General features: G+C 40.1%; 1 pseudogene; it reads left to right on the top strand.

Annotated features, from left to right (window-relative positions):
* Nucleotides 1-2,085: 2,085 nt before the first annotated feature.
* Nucleotides 2,086-3,040, top strand: LOC110216906 (olfactory receptor 5V1-like; annotated as a pseudogene).
* Nucleotides 3,041-21,922: the final 18,882 nt, after the last annotated feature.

The raw sequence follows: 21,922 nt of genomic DNA, 5'->3' as shown, positions 1-21,922 counted from the left end.
GGGGCAGCTAGGTGGCGCAGTGGATAGAGCACTGGCCCTGAAGTCAGGAGGACCTAAGTTCAAATCCGGTCTCAGACCAAACACTTGACACTAACTAGCTGTGTGACCCTGGGCAAGTCACTTAACCCCAATTGCCTAAAAAAAAAAATAGAAAGGGAGAACTAAGAGCATGTGATAGCTCTGAAGCCAAGGCTTGGAGAAGTAGCATGGAGTATTAGAAAAGGGTCTGATCTTGGGGTCAGAGAATTTGTGCTCAGATCTGCTGCTTGCTAGCTGTGTAACCTTGGGCAAATTACTTAACCTCTCTGGGTACCAATTTCCTGCTTCACAAAAATAAGCAATTATACTAGCAGATCTTCAGCTCACTTCAGGTTCCAAATGTAGGCTTCTAGGAACCTTTCTAAAATGAAATGTTCTGACCCATTCTCTATATGTAGTGTGATCAGGATATTACTTTCCTTTCTTGGAGAACCAGATGAAGCTAGCCCATACCCGATTACCAACACTTAAATTTAATTCAGAGTGCACAAAAGGGTCTTCTTTGAGAAAACCACATGTGAAAATCAATCTCATTCTTTTACAACCCAACTTAATCACCTACAGGTGATTAGTTGTCCCCCCAAACTAAATCCACCCTCAAAGAATGAAGATTTGTTTCCATCAAGGATGTTTCAAAGCTATCCTGGAGGCTCAGGAGGCAATTTCCAAAGAGGAGTTCCCTAGAAGTCTTGAATAATGGCAACATCATTGGAATAAGGAAGGAAACAAGTTTTATTAAATGCCTATTTTGTGCCAGCCACTGGACTAAGGGCTTTACAAATTTTATCTCATTAGAGTCTCACAACAACCAGGCCAGGTAAGTGCTATTATTATTCCCATTTTACAATTGAACAAACTGAGTTAAAGGTTAAGTGACTTGCCCAAGGTCACATACCTAGAAAGTTTCTTAATTCCAATTTGAATTCAGATCTTCCTGATTTCAGGTCTAGCACTCTATCTACTGCACCACCTAGGTGCCTCCAACTATAAATACATAAAGTATAAACCTAAAGATTTTCAAGGTGACTACTTTGAAGGAATGAACGTCATCTGGTGTGTTTTTTAAAAAACCAGCCCCACTGCAGTTTGACCTGGTATGTAGAAGGTCACATAGACAAAGCCAATTCTAGGCAAAAGTTGCCAAGGAGGCAAACTTTGTGATTCACTTCCGTGATTTCTCTTTGCTTTCCTCTCTTAATTTCTGCTATAGTGACTGTTCCACCCTACATCACCTTTCCTTGGATTTGTGCCTCACCTGCATCATTCCCTAGAGTGTTTGCCATAGTTCTCCCTATGAAGATGGATTTTGAAGTGGCCAGTGGTCTTTAGCCTTGAGAAGAGATTTATAGAGGACACGATGATATAATGGCAACATGTGTGTTGGCTCTTGTTGATGTGCCCCCATGATGCCAACCAAGTATTCATGTCACACTGCGGACACATCCAGGGGGCCCTGGCAGTTTGTGACCTAAGGAAGCTAGTTGGCCTACTGGATACAGTTTTGGCCTAATGTCAGGTAAATCTGACCTCACATTTGACCTCTCATCTTGATTCTGTGACCCTAAGGTCACAGAAACTGATCAAGGCAGAAAGCAGTATGACTGGACTGTCTTTCTTCTTGTGTATTTGTATCCCCAGCACTTAGCACAGTGTCTGGTACATCGTAGGCACTTAAGAAGTGTTTATTAACTGACTGAAAGAATGTCACACCCACAGAGCCTCTGTATAAAATAGCAGTGAGTCCATCACTGAGCTCAGTGCAGAGGGTTCAGTGAATATCTGTGGAGCAATCTAGTGAAAGAGAACTCCAGATTCATCAGTTGAAAATTCCAGTCAAGCCAAGATTCCTCCCTTGGGTGGCCATCCTTTGGTATTCATATGAGTATGTGCTTCTCCATCTTGTCCTTCCTGTGCTCTCTCTGTTCTGGGTTAAGTACTTCCCATTGATTCCTGAAGCCAATAGTGTAGTAAAGGGGGGGTGAGATAGAGGAAGGGGTTAACTCTCTCCTCCCCCAAACAATGACATCTTCTATTTTCATTCCAGCTATGAAGGACATTAAAGAAAGGGGAAACCAAACAGTTGTCACTGAATTCCTCTTCCTGGGCTTTTCCAACCACCCAGAACTGCAGGGATTGTTCTTCCTGATATTTTTGGTTGTATACCTGGTAACTCTTCTGGGGAATTTTGTCATATTAACAGCCATCAGAATCAACCCTGTTCTTCATACTCCTATGTATTATTTCCTCAGCAACTTGTCCTTCCTGGACATCTGCTACACCTCCACCACTGTCCCCATCATGCTGGTGAACTTCTTCCGAGAGAAGAAGACCATTACCTATGAAGGTTGCATGTCTCAGCTCTTCTTCCTTGTTACTTTTGCAGGTTCTGAGTGTGTCCTGTTGGCTGCTATGGCTTATGACAGATTTATAGCCATTTGCCATCCACTACGCTACCCAGTTCTCATGAGCAAGAGGGTCTGTGCCTACTTAGCAGCTGGGTCCTGGTTGTGTGGGGTAGCGAATTCTCTGACACACACAGGGCTCACAGCAGCTCTCACTTTGTGTGGTCCTAACCAGATCAGCCATTTTCTCTGTGATATCCCCCTACTCCTGAAGCTGTCCTGCTCAGACACTTCAGTCAATGCAGTTGCAGTCTATGTGTCCAGTGCCATCTTTGGAGTGAGTACCTGCCTCTTCACTGCTGTGTCCTATATGCTCATTATCTCTGCCATCTTGAAAATCCAGTCTGCTCAAAGGAGGTGCCTCTCACCTCACTGTGGTGCTCATCTACTATGGAACCATAAACTTCAACTATGACCAGCCCAGCTCAGGCTACTCCCTAGATGTGGTCATCTTGGCCTCTGTCCCCTTCTGTATTGTTACCCCCATGTTAAATCCTGTCATCTACAGCCTGAGAAACAAGGAAGTCAAAGGTGCCTTGAGGAAACTATGTAAAGGGTATATTTTACCCAGTGATTCTAGCGTTCAAGTCGGTTCTTAACCTGGAGTCCTTTAACTTGGTTTAAAAAAATACTAGTTAACTTTTCAATATAATTGGTTCCCTTTGTAATCCTATGTATTTTACACATTTAACAACTTTATTCTCCACCATAACACTTCCTTTTGTATTCTTTCCATTCTCCATTTTAACCTTCATTCTTTACCTATCTACTGGTTGCTTCCTTACTGCCAACAAACATGCCCCATTTCTCTTCATGCAAAAAATCTCATCTCTCTCCAACTTTGTGGTTAAACTGCTTGAGAAGGCCATCTAAAATCTATGCCTTCATTTATCTTCCCTTCACTCTCTAAATTCTCTGCAATCTGCCTTCTGACCCCATCATTCAACTGAAACTGCTCTCTCCAAGTTATCCATGACCCCCTAATTGCTGAATCTAATGGGCGTTTCTCACTCCTCATCTGCAACCTTTGCCACTATTGATCACCCTCTTCTCATCAACACTTTCTTCTCTCTAGATATTCCTGACACTGGCTTTTCCTAGTACTCCTCCTACCTAAGTGATCATTCCTTCTCAGTCTCCTTTACTAGATCATTATTTAGGGCATGCCCACAAACCTTGAGTGCCCCACAGGGTTCTGTCCTGGACTGTCTTCCATTTTCTCTCCTGTCTGTTTCATTTGGTGATTTCATCATCTTCCATGGATTAAACGACTCTCTCTCTCCTGATGATGCTCAAATCTGTTTATCTGGCACTAAACCTCTCTGCTGACCTCCAGCGTCATATCGGCAAGTACTTCTTGGACATCTGGAACTGGATGTCTCATAGACATCAAACTCAACATGTCCAAAGCTGAACTCAGCTTTCCCCCTAAATCCTCCCTTCTCCCTAACTTCTCTTTACTATCGAGGGCAACCCGCATCCTCCTAGTCCCCAGGATCACAATCTAGGTGTTATTCATGACTCCTCACTCTTTCTCCTTACATCTAATCTATTAACAAATCTGGAGATTTTCCCACCATAGCATCTTTTGCATACGTTCCTTCTCTCCTCTGACCATATTACTGCCACCACACCGATACCAGACCCACGCCATTTTGTATCTGGACTGTTCCATAGTCTGCTGATTGCTCTCTCTACTCCAGGCCACCCTTCAGTCAGATGTCAAAGGGATCTTCCTAAAGCATATGTTTGACCATCTCACCCCCCAACTCCACAAACTCCGGTGATTCCCTATCATCTCAAGGATCGTATATATAAAATGCTGTGTTACAAAGCCCTTCATAACATGCCCCTATTCACCTTTAGTCTTTATGTATTGTTTCATTTATTTTCAATTTTGGAATAAAACAAGCATTTCCATAAAGTAACTTTTTAAATGATTAAACATGAAACTGCAAATCTATTATGCACAACTTGTCATTCCTCTTAAATATTTATTATGTAAATTTCCTTTTCTTTCCTCTCCCCACCTCTATGTCCTAAAGATGGCTGCCTTTAATCTTCTTACAGCTTATATTCCATCAACTACTCTGTGGTCCAGTGACACTGGTTTCCTTCTTGTTCCTTGAGAAAGACCCTGTATCTCTTAACTCCTGGAATTTTCAGTGGCTACAGATTCCCCCATGCGTAGAATACATTGCCACTTTATTTCCACTTCCTACCTTCCTTGGATCCCTTCACAGGCCACCTAAAATCCTACCTTCTGTTTTAGTTTTTTTAAGATTTTTTTTTCTTTTTTGGTGAGGTAATTGGGGTTGAGTGGCAAAATCCTACCTTCTACAACCAGCCTTTCCCAATATCCCTTCATTCTAGTTCCTTCCCTCTATTTTTTTGTCATTTCCAATTTATACTGTTCATAACTTGTTTGTGCATGGTTCTTTTTATGTTGTGTCCCTCAAGAGATTTTAAGGTCCCTGAGAGCAGGAACTGTCTTTATTTCCTTGGTAAAACTTTCTTTATATTCTCAACACTTAGTAGAGGGCACATTCTAAGTGCTTAAAAAATGTTTTCTGACTGACTGAGAAGGGGGTCAACAGGCTTCATCAGACTGCCAGAAGGGTCCATGCAACATAAAAAGATTAAGAACCCTGAATCTAGATCCATATAACTTTTCCTATGTAAATGATTCCTATGGTGGGAATAAGTGAGAAGAGTTGAAGGGGTATAAACCCAGAAGGTAACTCAATAGGACATAACTGAGCTTCAAGGAGAAGCTTCTTGAGACCAAGGAGTGGGATTTGTTTTGGTTTTGCCTTTCTTTTGATATTTACAGCCCTTAGCATAGTGCCTGCTGCACAGTAAGTTATTAATGAAGAAGCAACTTTAATCTTGATGTGTTGGGGGAGGAAAGGGGATGTTCTCAATAATTAGAATTTTTGAAAAGTAGAATGGGTTTATAATTATAATACACAACAATAAATGTTAAATTAATATTTTTTAAATTGAGAGTGAAAGATCCTTACTAGCTGGGGGCTTATAGATGCCTATCACACTGTCCTGTGATATTTACATTTTGGGAATCTATATGACTAAAATATTACACATTTCATACTGTTATAGTTCTACAATATCAAGTCTTCTAATGAGCATCATTTCTGTACTTATCTTTCATCTGGAAATTAACATAGGTTGTTAATATGCTTGCAAGTTTTTGACTTCTTACATGACAATTTCAGATGAATTTTATCTTAGTGTAATTGCAATAAAATACCTTTTAAAAATATGCCATACAATTGCCTTCCTACCACTTGGCAGGCACTACATCATCTATAGAACTAAGGACTCTCCATGAGCCCTGTACTACATTATGGCACCAGTGATGGGTCAAGACTAGCAACAAGGTAGAAAAAGCCAGGAACAGGACCCAGGTGAACATGATTGGATAAGTTGAATAAGGTAAAAAAGGTGGGAAGGAGGGAAGGAAGGCAAGAAGAAAGGAAGGAAGGAAGGAAGGAAGGATAAAGCATTTGACAAGGACTTACTACGTGTCACACATTTTGCTTAGTCCTGGAGACAAATATAAAAAGAGACAGTTCCTGCCCTTAAGGATCTTACATTCTTACAAGGGAAGACAACATTTATAGACAAGTGGCAGCCAGGGAAAGAGGGATGGGAAATGAGTGGTTATGCAAATGGCAGGCAGAGGATAAGATGGCCTGGAGTAGACAGCTAGATGGTTAGATGACTAGTGAGTGTATACCCATCAGGTCAAAACAAGAAGAGAGAAAAAAAAGTTTTATTATGATTTTTTGAGCTAAGGGCCAAGAATGAATTTTTTTTCTGAATAAGAACTATCCTCAACCATCATTCTCAAACACTGAATGGTTCTGAAAATTAGCTTTTGCTGCAGACCTGATGTTTCTTAATGAATTCATAGGCAGCTAGGTGGCACAGTGGATAGAGCACTCATCTTGGAAATAGGAAGATTCATCTTCTTGAGTTCAAACTGGCCTCAGACACTTACTAGCTGTGTGACCCTGGGCAAGTCACTGATCCCTGTTTGCCTCAGTTTCCTTATCTGTAAAACAAGCTAGAGAAGGAGATGGCAAATCACTCCAATTTCTTTGCCAAGAAAACTCCAAATGGGGTCATGAAGAATTAGTCGCAACTAAAATGACTGAATAACAACAATGAATTCAACATAAAACTTCAAGGAGAAACAGCACATATTTGTGAAATTTATACCATAGTAAAGTCAATTTGGTGACAGCTAACATTGTTTGAATCACAAGTAATGTCAAGCTGCTTTATACATTTCCATTGCTGTCAAAAGTTAAAACAAGTAAGATTAAACTTTAAAATGTGTGAATGCATTTTTTTTCCTGGAGAAACCAGTTGTTAATATTTACTGGCACATTCTTTTAAATACTGCTTGAGCTCAGGGAGAGTGCAATAGAAGTCTCAGGGAATGAAATCACCAGACTTAGCCCTGGCAACTGCAGGCTAATAACAATAACAATGATGATGATAATTAGTGTATATGCATATATATGTATGGCAAAGTATTTTATATCCATTATCACACTTACGCCTTACCCCTGTATTTTCTTTCTCTCTCTTTTTCTCCTTCCCCACAATGTATTTATGTAAACATGTTATATGTGTGTGCATATATAAAATAACATATATTTATGTATTGTATATTCATGTCCCATACATGATACAAAACAAATCAGAAAAGGATAGAACATTGAGGACATAATAAATGAAAACTTCTTGGAACAAAGCACCACAAAAGAATATTATTTAAGTTAATATGTTGGCTGTGGTGCTGGAATAGGGAGGCAAGATTTCAAATGACACATTTATCTGATTGAAGAAAGGGCAAGGTCAAAGATCTGGGGAGGTGTAGACAAAGAAAGAGAAATCAACAATTTAAGTTAATTCAAGAATCTTTGAGGAGGTGGTAATCAGGAGTGAGAGAGAAAGCTCATAGAATCTGCAAAGCATCAAATTACTACAAGGAAAGTTAATCTCAGAAACAAAATATTAACTCGAAAGGAGACAAAAGTCAAGACACAAGAAACAAAAAGAAGATGATGTAAATTTAACAATTATAACCATAAATGTATCTGGGTTTTAAAATTCAACATAAAGAAGAGAATGTGAGAATGGTTAAGAACACATAGCCCAGCAATTTGTTGCACATAAAGCACACATATAAAAAATAAAACTACATACAGAATGAAAATGGGATACTGGTACAAAATTTACTCTGCATCAGATGAAATTACTGTCACCATTGAGTATATTTGCACAAAATGGTATATCACATCTAAATTCATAAATGTAAACAAGACAGAAAACAGATCAAAAAAAGTAATCTTAACAATCGTAGGAGACTTTTATATGTCTCATGCAGCATGATAAATCTGACAGAAATAGAAATTAGGAATATATAAAACTGATATGGTCATAGGACAAATTAGATTTGAAAGGCTAATGCAGATTATAAAAACCTTGTGTTTGATAAATGTAAAGATTTAAGTTTTAGGGATGAGAATTTATTATTTGGTAAATTTGTTGGGAAAATTGGAAGCAGTCTATCAGAAACTAGGTATAGACCACCATCTTATACCATTTACCAAGATAAGGTCACAATGGATATACGATCCAAACATAAAGGGACGTATCTTAAGTAAATGTGAACAAAATGGAACATTTTACCTTTCAGATTTATGCATATGAGAAGAATTTATGCTTTAAAAAGTTAGACTTGTGAAACATAAAATGGGTAACTTGGATTACATTAAATTAAAAAGATTTTGTACAAATAAAACCAATGTACCCAAGATTAGAAGAAAAGCAGAAAATTGGGGAAATTTTTTTTCATGGAAAGATTCTTAGATAAAGCCCTCTTATCTGAAATACACAGAGAACTCTGGGAAATTTATAAGAATATGAGTCATTCACTAATTGGTAAATAGTCAAAGGATATAACTAGGCAGTTTTTGGAGGTAAAAAATCAAAGCTATATTTAGTCATATGAAAAAATGCTCTAAATCATAAATGATTAGAAAAATGCAAATTAAAACTACTTTGAGGTACCATCTGACACCTATTAGATTGGCTAAAATGACAGAAGGGTAAAATAACAAATGTTGGAGGGGATCTGGAAAAACTGAGACACTACTACACTGTTGATGTAACTGTGAACTGACCCAAACATTTTAGAGAGCAATCTGGAATTTTCCCCAAAAAGCTATAAGAACTTGTATTTTCTAAAATATTTATGGCAGCTCTCTGTGTGGTGGCAAAGAACTGGAAACTGAGGAGATGCTATCAAATGGGGAATGGCTGAATAAGTTGTTGTACATGATTGTGATGGAATATTACTGGGCTGTAAGAAATGACAAGCACATTAATATTAGAAAAACATGGAAAGACTTCCATAAAATAATTGAGTGAAATGAGCAGAATCAAGAGAACATTGTATAAAATAACAGCAATATTGTTCAAAGAGGAACTGTAAATGACTAAGATACTGTGAGTAACATGAGTATTAAAATCAACTACAAAGGACCTATGAAGGAAGATGCTATCCACCCATAGAGAAGGGACTGATATATGCAAGTATGTACTGTATGTTTCCACATACAATCTGCGTCAAATGTTGAACTTATGTAGTGCAGGGTTGAAAAGGAGGGAGGGTGACAGCTCAGAACTCAAAATGTAAAATAAATAAATAAAATTTTAAATAAAGAAAAATGAATACCATTTTCTGAATGGTAATGCTAAAGAAAATACATATTCTCAGCATTTCCTGTTACCTTTACAAAAGTAGACAATGGGCACAGAAAAATTATCAATAAATATAAAAAAGCAGAAATATCAAGCACATTCTTTTAGACCATAATGCAATAAAAAATAATAATACAGGAAACAAAAGGCAAAATTTGAGACCGTACTGATATCCTGAGTGTATGAACAAATCATAGAAACAATTAACAACTGTGTGAAAGAGGAGAATAATGATAATACAATATACCTAAAATTTTAGGATGCACATAAACCATGTGTAAAAATACATCACCAAACTTTAAAAAGAGGAATAATAAACAGAACGTGTAATAATTAAAAAAAAAAACCAACCCTAGAACATCACCAAACACAAACTAAGCATAAAAGTACTCAGGAAAAAAAAAAAGAGCTATAATGGGAAAAAATACTATAGAAATGGTAAAAAGGAAGCTGAGGGCTGATTCTTTGAGAAGACCAATAAAATCAACAAACCTTTAGCCAAGCTGATTAAAAACAAAAGTCAAACTACCAAAATTAAAGGTAGTGAATCTGCAACAGGCAATAAGAAAAAAATTATTAAAACCAACCATGTGGTCTTCTCTCTCTCTTTCCATTTATCTGCTAACAAAAGTTCTGTTTTTAGAGAAACATTGCTTACGGAAGAAATAACATACAGTAGCGCACTCAGGGGATTTTTGTTTGTTTGTTTTTGATCTTCATGCACAGGTTGGCGGAGGGATCTTGCTGAGCCCCACACAGCCCAGTGGACCCGGGTCCACCCCAACTGGACAGTTCCGACTCCCACAGCACTCCGTGGCTTCTCTGGGACGCGCCTCTGCCACCAGCCTGCCCTCCCTAAAAGGGTTTTCACACCTTGGGCTCCTCCTGCCCCGGGTCCTTCTCCTCTCCTGGCTCCTTCCTGCTGCAGCGGGACGACCTCTGCCCAGTGGCCTGGCTCCTCAGCCCTCTCTGCCCTTGGCCTGGCAGGCCCAGGTGACCTGGGCAGGAGGGCATCCTCCCCCAGCCCTGGACCCCGTGGCCCGGACTGCGCACCTGTGCTTCTCGTGGGTGGGGCCCGGCTCCTCCTTCCAGATTTCGGGTCTAAGCCCCAGGGAGAAGGGGGGTTGGGTGGTCAGGGGCACCTCTACTGCTCCATCCGGGTCATCCTGCTTCCTCTGCTCTCCTCCCCACTTCCCGTGTCTTCTCCTGGGCCTGTCACCTGCCCACGTATCCCACGAGTTCGGGCCTGGCCTTCTGGCCCCCAGCCGCGGGCATCAGGGCTCGAACCCCAAGCCCTCGGGGGACGGGCTTGTAACGAGCCACGTGGTCCACTCGGACTTTCAGCCCTCTGGTCTGGGCGGTGCTCCCGGATCGCAGAGGTGGGCAGAGCCGAAACCTGGCCCTTGGCTCTGTCCTCTCCCGCAGCACGTGCTCCCTGGGCTGGGAAAGCGCGTGGATGGTGTGCCCCGGGTTAGTATGGGAGGCCCCCAGGCAGGCCCAGGCGATGGCGTCGTGCTCCAGGACGCCCGCGTGACCTCCCTCATATCGGCCTCGTGCAGAGTGAGATGAGCCTCCCCTTGGTCAGGCCCTTCCCTGGTGCCTGGGGCGCCTGAGCGAGGGGGCCGGGGGGGGGGGGAGGAGAGTGACAAAGGGGAGGGGCCACGGGGGAGGAAGGTGAGTCAAGGCCAAGAATTGAAAGGAAATGCAGGGTTTGGAACCAAGAAAAAAAGATTTAGGAAAAGGGAAAGAAGGGAGGAAGGGAGGAGGAAGGAAGGAGGTGGAGATGAAGGCCTGGGGCATCAGACATTGAAAAGGCATGGAGAGAGGAGGTGGAGGATCCTATGGGAGGAACAGCATTGGAGGCCAGTGTGACAGGATCCTGGAGTGTGTAGAGGGGACAGAGGAGTAAGAAGACTGCAGAGACAGGGGGGCTAGGTTCTGAAGGACTTTAAAAGGAAACAGGATTTTAACGTGGGGGGAAATACCCTAAGATGGTACAGCATTTGTTATCATGGGGTCATGGTTCCCAGGGTGTGTGTGCAGAAGAAAAAAATTGGACAAAGTAAAAAGTGCACAGCAGAGAGCAAAAGAAAACTTACAAGGAAACGAAGAAAAGATGGACAGCCCTCAGCATAAGTGTAGTATTCATTACATAAGCTTTCTTGATATGTAAATTTGTTGCTACGTATTTTGAATCCTTTGAACATATATATATCTTACATTCTTCTGTACACATGGCATGCTTTTTCTTTTATTATTTTGTATTTAAGTTTTAATATTTAAGTTTATATTTCTTTTTCTTTTTAATTGTGTATTTAATCCACTGTGTATCTAAAATTTAAAAAAAAAAGAAAAAAGAAAAATTGAGTGACACATCTAGAACAAAACAGATGTCTCCTTGCCCAAAGGGTTATTGTATCTTTTTTGAAAAAAAATTTTCATAAATTTTTTTTGCTTTACACTTAAATACAAAATGAGAAAAGAGAAAAAAATTGACATGAACAGAGCAGAACATGAGAGGATTCAATATAAAACAATAAATTTCCATTTCAACATATTCTATATAATAAATGCTATGCATTGTTTTCAGAGCTGCCCAACTTATCTTTACTTTCTTGTTGGTTTTCTTTTGTTCTCTGCTGTGCACTTTTACTTTATTTCCCCCACTCCCTTTTCCCCCATCCTAAAGAAGGTGACAATTAAGCTTGGTTTTATATACGTGTGTATACACACACACACACACACACACACACATATACATATACATAGATATCTATAGACATATACATATATATATACACATACACTCCTACACATACATGTAAGACCATACTGTGCTTATTTCTACCTGTCATCTGTTTCTCAGATTGATAGCATCTTCCTTCCTATGTCCAAGTCTTTCTAAATCAACCAGCTCATCATGTCCTATCCCACAGCAATATTCCAACCCAATTACATCCTATCTGAGAGACTGAGAGTTTTTCCCCAATTTTCTGCATTCTTTCTATTCTTGGCTACATAGTTTTTATTTATTCAAGAAATTTTTAATTTAAAGTAATTGAAATTGTTCATTTTACACTTCAACAATGCTCTAAACTTATAATATAGTTTAAGGTCTTATACTGGTGAATCTACTTCCTTTACATCTTTTTTCCCTGGTTTCTTTGAAGTTCCTTATTTTTTGTTCCTCCAAATTGATTTTGTAATTATTTTTTCAAACTCAGGAAAATTTTTTTTTTTAGTAATTCATTTGGGATGACATTGAATAAATAGCTTAGTTAGGTAAAGTTGTCATTTAAAAATTATTCTGGCTTTACCTACCTATGGACAATAAATATTACTTTAATTATTTAGATCTGTGTTTATTTGTATAAAAAGTGTTTTATGTTTATATTCATATAGTTCCTGTGTCTGTTTTGGCAGGTATACACTCAGGTATTTTTTACTGTCTAGTTATTTTAAATGGTCTAAAACAATATCGAATAATATTGCTGATACATAGTATAGTTTCTCTATTTTTCACTTTTGATTAAAGCTATTTTAACTTTAACTTTGTCTAAGATCATGGTTACTATCCCTGCTTTTTTTCACATACTAAATTCTACTCCTGTCCTTTATTTTATCTTTGTGTGTATCTCTCATTTTTAGAATGTTTCCTGAAAGCAACATACTGTTGAATTCAAATTTTTAATCTGCTATCCATTTCCATTTTAGGGGTTAATTCATCCCATGGACATTCTAAGCTAAAATTACTTGTTGGGTGTTCTCCTCCTTCCTATTTTTCCTCACCCTATTTATCATATCCCTCCTCACTTCTCTGCTTTACTTCTACCCACTACTTGCCCTCCTATTCTTCAACCTACCCACCTCTCTAAGAGTCACTGCCTTATCCTGTCTCCCCCAACCCTAGCTCCTTGCCACTCTTGTTTCTTTCTGAATTTAGAAGACTTTTATACTCTTCTAGATGTATATGTTGTTTCCTCTTTAACCCATTCTTGATGAGAGTTAGGTTCCAGCATTACTAGCCCTCCCCACACTAGCTTCTTCTTTATTAATTTTTCCTTTTATGTCTTATCTGCATGAGATAATTACTCCTTTTTCTCTCCCTACAGTTTTATTTTAGAATCGTTCCATCATACTCAGCTCAGCCCAAGCTTTTCTTTCCAACTACTCAAATAGTGACAACGATCATGACTACTGCTAATATTTACACATATATGAAGTAAAATATTTGACCTGAGTCCCCTTATAATTGGTCTTTAATGTTTACCTTATATTTTTCCTGGAGGTTATAGGTCAAATTTTGCCTTAAGTCCTGGGGTTTTTGTCACAAAAACTTGCAAGTTTTTCAGTTCCTTTAATATCCTTTTTTTTTTCATTCAAGATTATACTTAACTTTGCTGGATAAGTTACCTTTGGTCTTAACCCCAGCTTTTTTGCTGTAAGGAATGTAGTATTCCAAGACCTATGGTCCTTCAACAAAGTAGGCAGTAGAAACTTAATAAATCTTTAGTGAATTGAAGTTCAACATGACAGAATTATACAGTAAGGGAAGATCATAAATGTTGACAAGGAATAAGTGTAGAAAGGCTTCAAAGAGATGATTTTCAGGGTTCCCCTCAATCTCAAACATTCTATGAGCCTCTGACCCTAGGGAAAAGGACAGCCTCATTGCCTGAGGCACTAAAGAGGATTTAGGATTATACTTAACTTTACTGGGTAAATTACCCTTGGTCACAATCTCAGCTCTTTTGCTCTAGGGAATATAATAGTCCAAGACCTATGGTCCTTCAATTTAGTAGCTGCTAAGTCTTGTGTAATCCTTATTATAGCTCCATGATATTTTAATTGGTTTTTTTCCCTTGTTGTTTTCAATATTTTCTTCTTAACCTGGGAGCTTTGAAACTTGGCTATGATATTCATGTAAATTTTCTGGTGGACCTTTTCGATTTCTGTTTTGCCTTCTTGTTTGAGCAGTTTTCCTTGATAATTTCTTCTAATATTGGATCAAGATTCTTTTTTTATCATAATTTTCAACTATTCTTATATTGTTTTTCCTCACTCTGTTCTCCAAATCAGTTGTTTTTCTGATGAGATATTTCACTTTCTCATCTATTTTTTCATTCTTCTGATTTTGTTTTATGATTTCTTGGTGTTTTAGAATGTCATTAGCTTCCCCTTGCCCAATTCTAGTTTTCAAGCAATTATTTTCTTCCTTAAGTTTTTGATTCTCTATTTCTAGTTGATGGACTTTCTTTTCATGATTTTCTTGGATTGCTCTTATTTTTTTTTCCTAATTTTTCTTAGATTTCTTTTATTTGATTTTTAAGTTCCTTTTTAAGTTCTTCCAAGAACTCTTTTTGTGCTTAGACCATTTGATTTTTCTCATTGAGAAAGGACTGGCTTTTTTATCTTCCTCTGAATATGAACCCAGATCTTCTCTCTTCCCATAGTAACTGTCTATGGTTGGGTTCTTTCTCCTTTGCTTACTCATTTTTATTTATTTTTCTGTTTTATTTTGTTTTTAGCAGCTTTGAGTATAATCAAGTTGTAGTCCTGAGGTATAAAGAATGATGCCCCAAGCCTCAAGTCCTTCTTACTTTATATTCTAAAGTCAGTCTCAGGGCCCAACCTTGGCTCTCCTCTCTACTGATAAGCCATGGTTAGGACCCCCAGCCACAGTGTCCCACAAATCTTGCTCCTTTGGTCCCTCCCATGTTGACAAAACACAGCTGTCCTCTCTGCCCTGGCACTGAAACCAGGGACTGTGTGTGTGTGTGTGTGTGTGTGTGTGTGTGTGTGTAGGGAGGAGAGGGCAAAGCCAGCTTCACCTAGACCCTTTTCAGCCTTACCCTCATACTATATGCATGGAGAATAATTGCCATCATAAAAATGGAAAGAAGTTGAAAAGAACTTTCTCATTGCAAGTCAGAAAGTAGTCTGCACCCACGGAGAAGCAGCCTGAGGCAGAAACAATGAATTTAAAAGACCAACAATCTAAGCCTGAGGGTGTCTGCTGGCTCCTAGGTTGCAGTGGTCTAAATAAATAGCCTATGGGGCTAGGGCTCCAAGAAATAACTTTCTCCCAGCAGGAAGAGATAGCATAGCCCCTCCAATAGGGCAGCAGAGGGCCTGAAGAGGCCTCCTAAAACCAAGCAGCTGAGTCCCCCAGCTCAGGGAATAAAGCAGCCTTCCCAGGGGCATCACCAGAGGGTATCAGGGGCATTTCACAGATGCACCATTTGTCCTTCCCACATCTGCTCCATCCGTGAATGCTCCCTTTGGGTCTTCTCTGCCCATGCATGTGCCTACCTATATGCTCCTCCATTCACGCTCCTGTATATGCCCTCTTTCCCACGGGTCGTCTGGTTACCTATGGGCGAGTGTCCCCTGGTTTGTCTGGGGAGACTCTTTGGTCACTTACTTTGCTGTGCTGTTGAATTACATGTGGTTGTGATTTATCTTTTGTTCAGATATGACTCATGATAAGCCTCCAGCCTGGGGGAGGAGTCACGGGAGTTCACAGGTGACAGAGAGCCCCAGGTACTATGCGTATCTATACAGACATACATCTGGAAGGTCCAGGAGGGCAGAGGCCTCGTTAGGGCATAGTGTAGTGTATGGATAGTAGATGCTTGAGTGAATTGAAGTGGAAAATGCCAGAATGATACAGTAAGAGAAGATCAAAAATGTTCACAGGTTTCAAAGAGATAATTATCAGAGAGTCCCTTTGCATTAAACATTCTATGAGCCTCTGACCCTGGGGAAAGGAAAGCCTCATTGCTTGAGGCACTGAAGAGGAGCTAGTCCAGAGACTCACGAAAATAACCTCAGGGACTAAAGCCTCCTCTGGCCTCTAGGGATTGACCAGGTTAACAGGAAATAACCTGGTTGATAACTTGAACTCTTCAAGCTGATGTCCCTGATCTCACACAGGAGTAACCCCTGAGGCTAGGCAAGAAGGTAGAGCAGCCAGCAGAGGAGGACCTGAAGAGCCCAAGTCTTCTCATTGCAGGCGTCTGGGCGGCAGCTCACTGCCAGAGGTGATGCCACCTCAGATCTCAAGACTAAAGCAGGAGCTTTTCGGTTTTTGCACATGAAATTCATTTTCTTCCCATTCAAGAAACCACAGCCTCTCCTTTGTGTTTTACATTTAGTTTCATTCAACTATTTTCTCTTTTTTCTCTTGTAAAAATTCCAAAGTAAGAGGTAAGTCATATTTCTTTGACTGACATGAAGCTTTTTAATTTTTTCTGGGATTCATAAAATAATTTAATTCTTTATCCTAGGGAATCCATGGGCAAAAAAATGTTCTCAGGCAAAAAGGTGAAAGCTAGGAGTAATGAGGGCAATCACATTTATTTTCAGCAGGGCTTATGGAAAGGAAAAAAATCTTGACAATTTAATTGAAAAAGAAAATTCAATCAATTCAGGAAAATACCATTGTATTGCCACGGTGGATGGTAAAGCAAAATGATGATATCACTAGATCAGTGCATTAGAAAGGTGAGGCTGCCCACCATGAAGGCTGCTTTAGAGGGAGCTAGGAACAGAGGGTGAAGACCTGCTTTGGGATTGCTACAGTAGTGCAGGCAGGAACTTGGTGATGAGGGCCAATGGGAGCCCTGGGAACAGCAGGGAGAATGGAAAGGACAGATCTGGGAGATGTTTCAGAGGGGAATGGACAGGATTTGTTTCCCAACAAGGCTGGGAGAGAATAGAAGATTACACAAGTGAAGCTACTGGCTGCTGTTCCCGCTGATCTACCCCTTGAGCCAATAATTCCATTAAACCAGAAGCTCCAGCCTCTGGTGAACATGCTCTTTGTGTGTAGGCCTACCCTGGTCTACTTCTCTCCCCAAGCTTGCAGGCCTGCCCCAACTGCCCAGGCCTCAGGGGGAGCCTGGAGGCAATTTACTGTCTCTAGATGACAGTTTGAGGTACAGGAACAGTTTAGAAAAGAGGATGCACCCGTTAACAAGGGCACCCCAAAGAACCAAAGAAATATTCTAATTGGAAAGAACCCTAGAACATCCTCTCGTCCAACCGCCACTTTATTTTATAAATGAGGAAACTCAGACCCAAAGGGTTAAAGATGATTTGTGCCAGGCCACGTGATCCTTAAGTGGAAGACTACAATCCAAGTCTTCTGTCTCAAGGTCAAGTGCGCCTGCCCCAACTCACCCTAAGACATCGGATCCACAACACCGATCCTCTGACTGGCGTCAAACTACTGGGCTTGAGTCTGAGCTTGGCCAGTTGCTACCTGTGTGATGATTGGCAAAGTGCTTGATCTCAGTCTCAGTTTTCTGATTTGGAAAATAGGAGTGCTTGGTTTGGGACATGTAGCATGTGAAATGAACCTGTGACATTCAGGTAGTGATCTCTTAGAAAAATCTAGAAGTGGAGGCGTGGACGTAAGTAACTTTTCCAAGGAATGCAGCAGTGAAGGAGGGAAGGGAGATGAGATGCTATTCTGATGGGCTAGAATCATCAAAGGAAGCTTTTTTTTAGAATTATGTCTGAGGCTCACATGAGAGGTCAAGGCTGCATATAAAGGTTTCAGAGTCACCTGAACAGACATAGTTGAACCCATAGGATTGAATGATATGTTCAAGGGAGAAAGTGGGGAGAGAGAAAAGAAGTGGGTCAAGAATAGACCCTTCAGAAATAACCTTCTATAAAGGTTACAGAAGGAGTGTTTAGAAAGGCAATAGTACTAAGAGAATGTGATAGCCAGAATAATCATAATAGATAATATCTATATACTTTATATATTTATACACTATCCAGCAGTGCTAAGCACTTTACAATTATTATCTCATTTCTTCCTCATGCCCATCGTGCAAGAAAAGTCTATTATTACCCCTATATGAACATTTGAAGAAACAGAGGTAAACAAAGGGTAACTTGCCTAGGTCACATAACTAATAAGTGTCTGAGGCTGGGTTTGAACTCAGATCTTCCTAACTCCAAGCCTGGCACACTATCCACTGTGATACCTGTCTGCCTTGGCTATAAAACCAAAGAAGTATATACAATGGTATCCAATGGGAAGGAGTGAATTCAGAGGAGTGGAGAATCTAAAGAGGATGAGGACTGGAAAAAAGGCCAAATCATCTGAAAACTGATGATCCTTGTCACTATGATCCTTGAGGGGATGGTCTGAACAGAGAGATGAGGATGGAAGCCCAATACGAGGGGTTGAGGAGAGGATGGGTTTGGGAGAAAGTAGAGGCATTTGAGAGAGACTTTTACAAAGAGTTTAGCAATAAGAAGAGAAAAGTTTCAGGATGACAGCTTAATACGATTAACAAACTTGTTTTTTGTTTGCTTGTTTTTAAGTTTTAAAATTGGGAAGACCTGAGCATGTCTACACATAGAGGGGAAGGAAAGATTAATAGTACATGAAAGAATTGTCTCTGTAGTAAGGTCCTGAAGGAGGGGGTAGATAATAGGTTCAAAGGCACAGGGAGAAGGATTAAACTGTTAGGACAGGGGATGCCTTTTATTCTGAGAGAAGAGGGATATGGAAGAAAATGAGTGGGGATGTCAAGAAGTTTTAAGGAAAGGGAGAGTATAGTTGTCTGAAAGCCGTATGTGATGTCCTCAATCTTAGTGAACAGGAGACAGAATTGCAGAATTTGAGTGTTATATGGGACCTCAGTGGTTATCTTGTACAACCCATACACAAAAAGAATCCACACTATAACACCCCCAGCGAGTGGCAAAATCATCATTTGTGAGAATGAGGATCAGAAGGAGGGAAGAATTTGGAGCTGATACTATGGGGAATAACAAATGAAGTGAATGAGGTAGAGCAGTATTGTCAGGAAGCAGTGACTGTAACCCAAACTTTTGGTCACTGAAATCATCAGGGTTTTATGATTTTCGCCACTGACATTCAGAATTCCTGGATGAGAAGCAGTAAAATCAGATGCTGAAAGTTATACAGGAATGAATTATCACAGGTGACTAATAGTGAAGATGAAGAATGCAAGGGAGTAGAGTAACTAGTGACACCTTCCACTGGAAGACCATGTAGTCATGGCTATGTATATGTGTTTGTGTGTGTGTGTGTGTATGTATGTATGTATGGTAAAAATGAAACCATAGGGAATGAGTTGGATTGGGAAAATAGAGGAATATCAAGGGACTGTGAAAAGGGCAAAGGATAGATTCACTGTGAGTGTCAGAGGAGTGATGGAAAGGGAGGAGAGGGTGATCATGGTAGAATTTCAAAATTCCAGATATCATATTTGGCACAGTTCTAGAGTTGTTGAGGTCTTCCATGTGACCTTGTAGATCTAGAGTTGACAAGAGGGTCATCAGTAAGACCCTGAGATTGACAGCAAGCTAGAGGAAAGAGAGGACTATCACTCAGAAACTAGAGAGAGCGGCCTGACACTTGCAAATGCCAGCAAAAAGAATGGGGAGAATGTGTTGCCTTAATAGTTCTGTGATCTCACAGTTTGGGGAGTTCCTTTCAGGGGTACAGATTGAAACCCATCCATACCTGCTCATCTTGTGCTGCTCATGTCTATGTCATCCTCACGGCCTGAATCCACCTACTGTGTTAAAGGCTGTCCTCTTTTTCTCCAGACACCTGAGTGCAGGTACCTTCGGGGCACTCTGACTGTCCACCTCTTATCCCTCGCTCTTCCCACATGCTTTTCCCATCTTTCCGAGAAAAAATTCTTTAATGATGATATTCACAGGTATTCTTTTTTTATGTGCAGCTCCTCATTGGTTATACATTGTAGCCTGCTTACCATGCACGTCTCCACTGTGCTCAGGGGGATGCCAATCTTGAGGTTTTTGGAAGCAGTGGTGATCCAGTGCTCATTACCATACAGCAACATTGGTACAATGTTTGTGTGGAAAAGATGGGACTTTACTGTCATGGGAAGCTTGAGGTCATTGGAATTACTTCACAATTTCCTGAATGCAGTTGAACCCACTCTACTTTTTCTCAACACAACACAATTCATGGTCCACTTGTATTGCAGGACCTAGATCTGTGTACTATTAAAAAACTCTTTAGGATGTCTGTTCAGTTTCATGTATAATTTGGACAAATAGGCATTCTTCATACATTTGGTGTTTTCTATGATAATAACAAGAGCATTAAGGTTTGCAAAGCACTTTATGTCTGATCCTCACAGCAGCCCTGTGAGGTACATGCTACAAACATTATTATTCCAATTTTGTAAATAAGGAAGCTGAGACTCAGAAAAGTTGAATGACTTTCCCAGTTCAGATAAGGACACACTCATTCTATCTCTTCTCTGCTCAAGTGGGAGAGACTGGACGTGAACCCAGGTATTCTGGTTCGAATTCAAGGATCCATATTGGCTCCAGCTCTTGCCATGTTTCTTCTTCTCTAATTCCTACTTCTATCAAGAGAGAAAATAACCTCTTACAATCCATTTTTGGAAAACTCTAGGTATTAGGGAATTCTCTATAATGAACTGAAGGATGCCTCCCTCTGACTTGCACTCACGGAGTCTTGTGCTATACTGTATATGATAAGCTTGATTTTAGCTCCTGAAGACCTGTTCTATGGAAGTTCCTGATATCAAGTATTCTACCTCCAATATCACTGTTTCTTGCACTGATCCTCAAGAATGACTGACTGCTTCTCTTATCCCTTTGATTCACTCCATTTTTTTCACTCTAAACCATTTTTCTTTCAACCTTTTTGGCTCCAGACTCCAGGAATATTATGGTCCATGGCCAAATTCATTGAGCCCCTTCCCTCCCCTCTCTGCCATGACGTCCAGCCTGGCTCTCTCTCATTCTCCTGCTTCCCCTAAACGAGGTGATTGTGTTACTGCCCAATAAGCAATCGACAATCAGAGAGCCGAGAATTTGGGTAACCACAAGCCCTACACCCATCCTCTAACTCAACAGGACTGAGGGAAAGGATCGAGCAACATAAATATTGCTTCTGAAAAATCCTTCAGAGGGGGATATGGAATGGAGGTCTGTGTCCCCTAAGAAGGGACATAGAGTTAAGGGTACATACAACATCAGTGATGGGGTGTACAGGATGAGAAGCAGATGAAGGTTTTACCCTAAGGGCTATCTGAATTTCCTTTCCTTTATATTTGTAGGTATTTCTCTTGGTGGCTTGCAGCATTTGTTAACTGTCACTGGAATTGTGAAATGTAATCACTATGTATTTTGGAGTTTGAAGCCTAGGATTGTTATTATTGTTGTTGTTTTCCGGAGGTGATCTATGAATTGTATAATTTGGTGCTTTGTTTTCTGTATTCAAAAGCTGTGGGGGTGTTATCTATTGCATAATGATATTCAGGTTTTTTGACCTGTCATGTTTTTCAGGGTGGCCTGTGATCCTTCAGTTGTCTCTTTAAATCTTGTCTTCAAGATCACTGTGGTTTATTTATATGCAATTCATGTATCATGTATACAAATCTCTTAATGTTATTGGGCTTTGCTTCTCTTTTCCAGATTGTCTTTCCCTCCAGCACATATTGTTTCCTCTCTCACTTCTTTGGACAGACTTACCCCTGTAGATTCAGGACTCCAGAGATAGGCTTCAGAGATACTTGCAAAGACACAGTTTAAGTCAAAGGATTGAATGAGATTTTCAAGGGAGAGAGAGAAAGGAAGTGAGTCAAATCCAGATCTTTCAGGGACACCTTTCTTCAAAGGTT

Source organism: Phascolarctos cinereus, unplaced genomic scaffold, assembly GCF_003287225.1.
Source record: "Phascolarctos cinereus isolate Bilbo 61053 unplaced genomic scaffold, phaCin_HiC Scaffold_5;HRSCAF=322, whole genome shotgun sequence".
NCBI classification, from domain to species: Eukaryota; Metazoa; Chordata; class Mammalia; order Diprotodontia; family Phascolarctidae; genus Phascolarctos; species Phascolarctos cinereus.
Note: the sequence above shows the minus strand (reverse complement) of the source record. Positions and strands in the feature narration are given on the sequence as shown.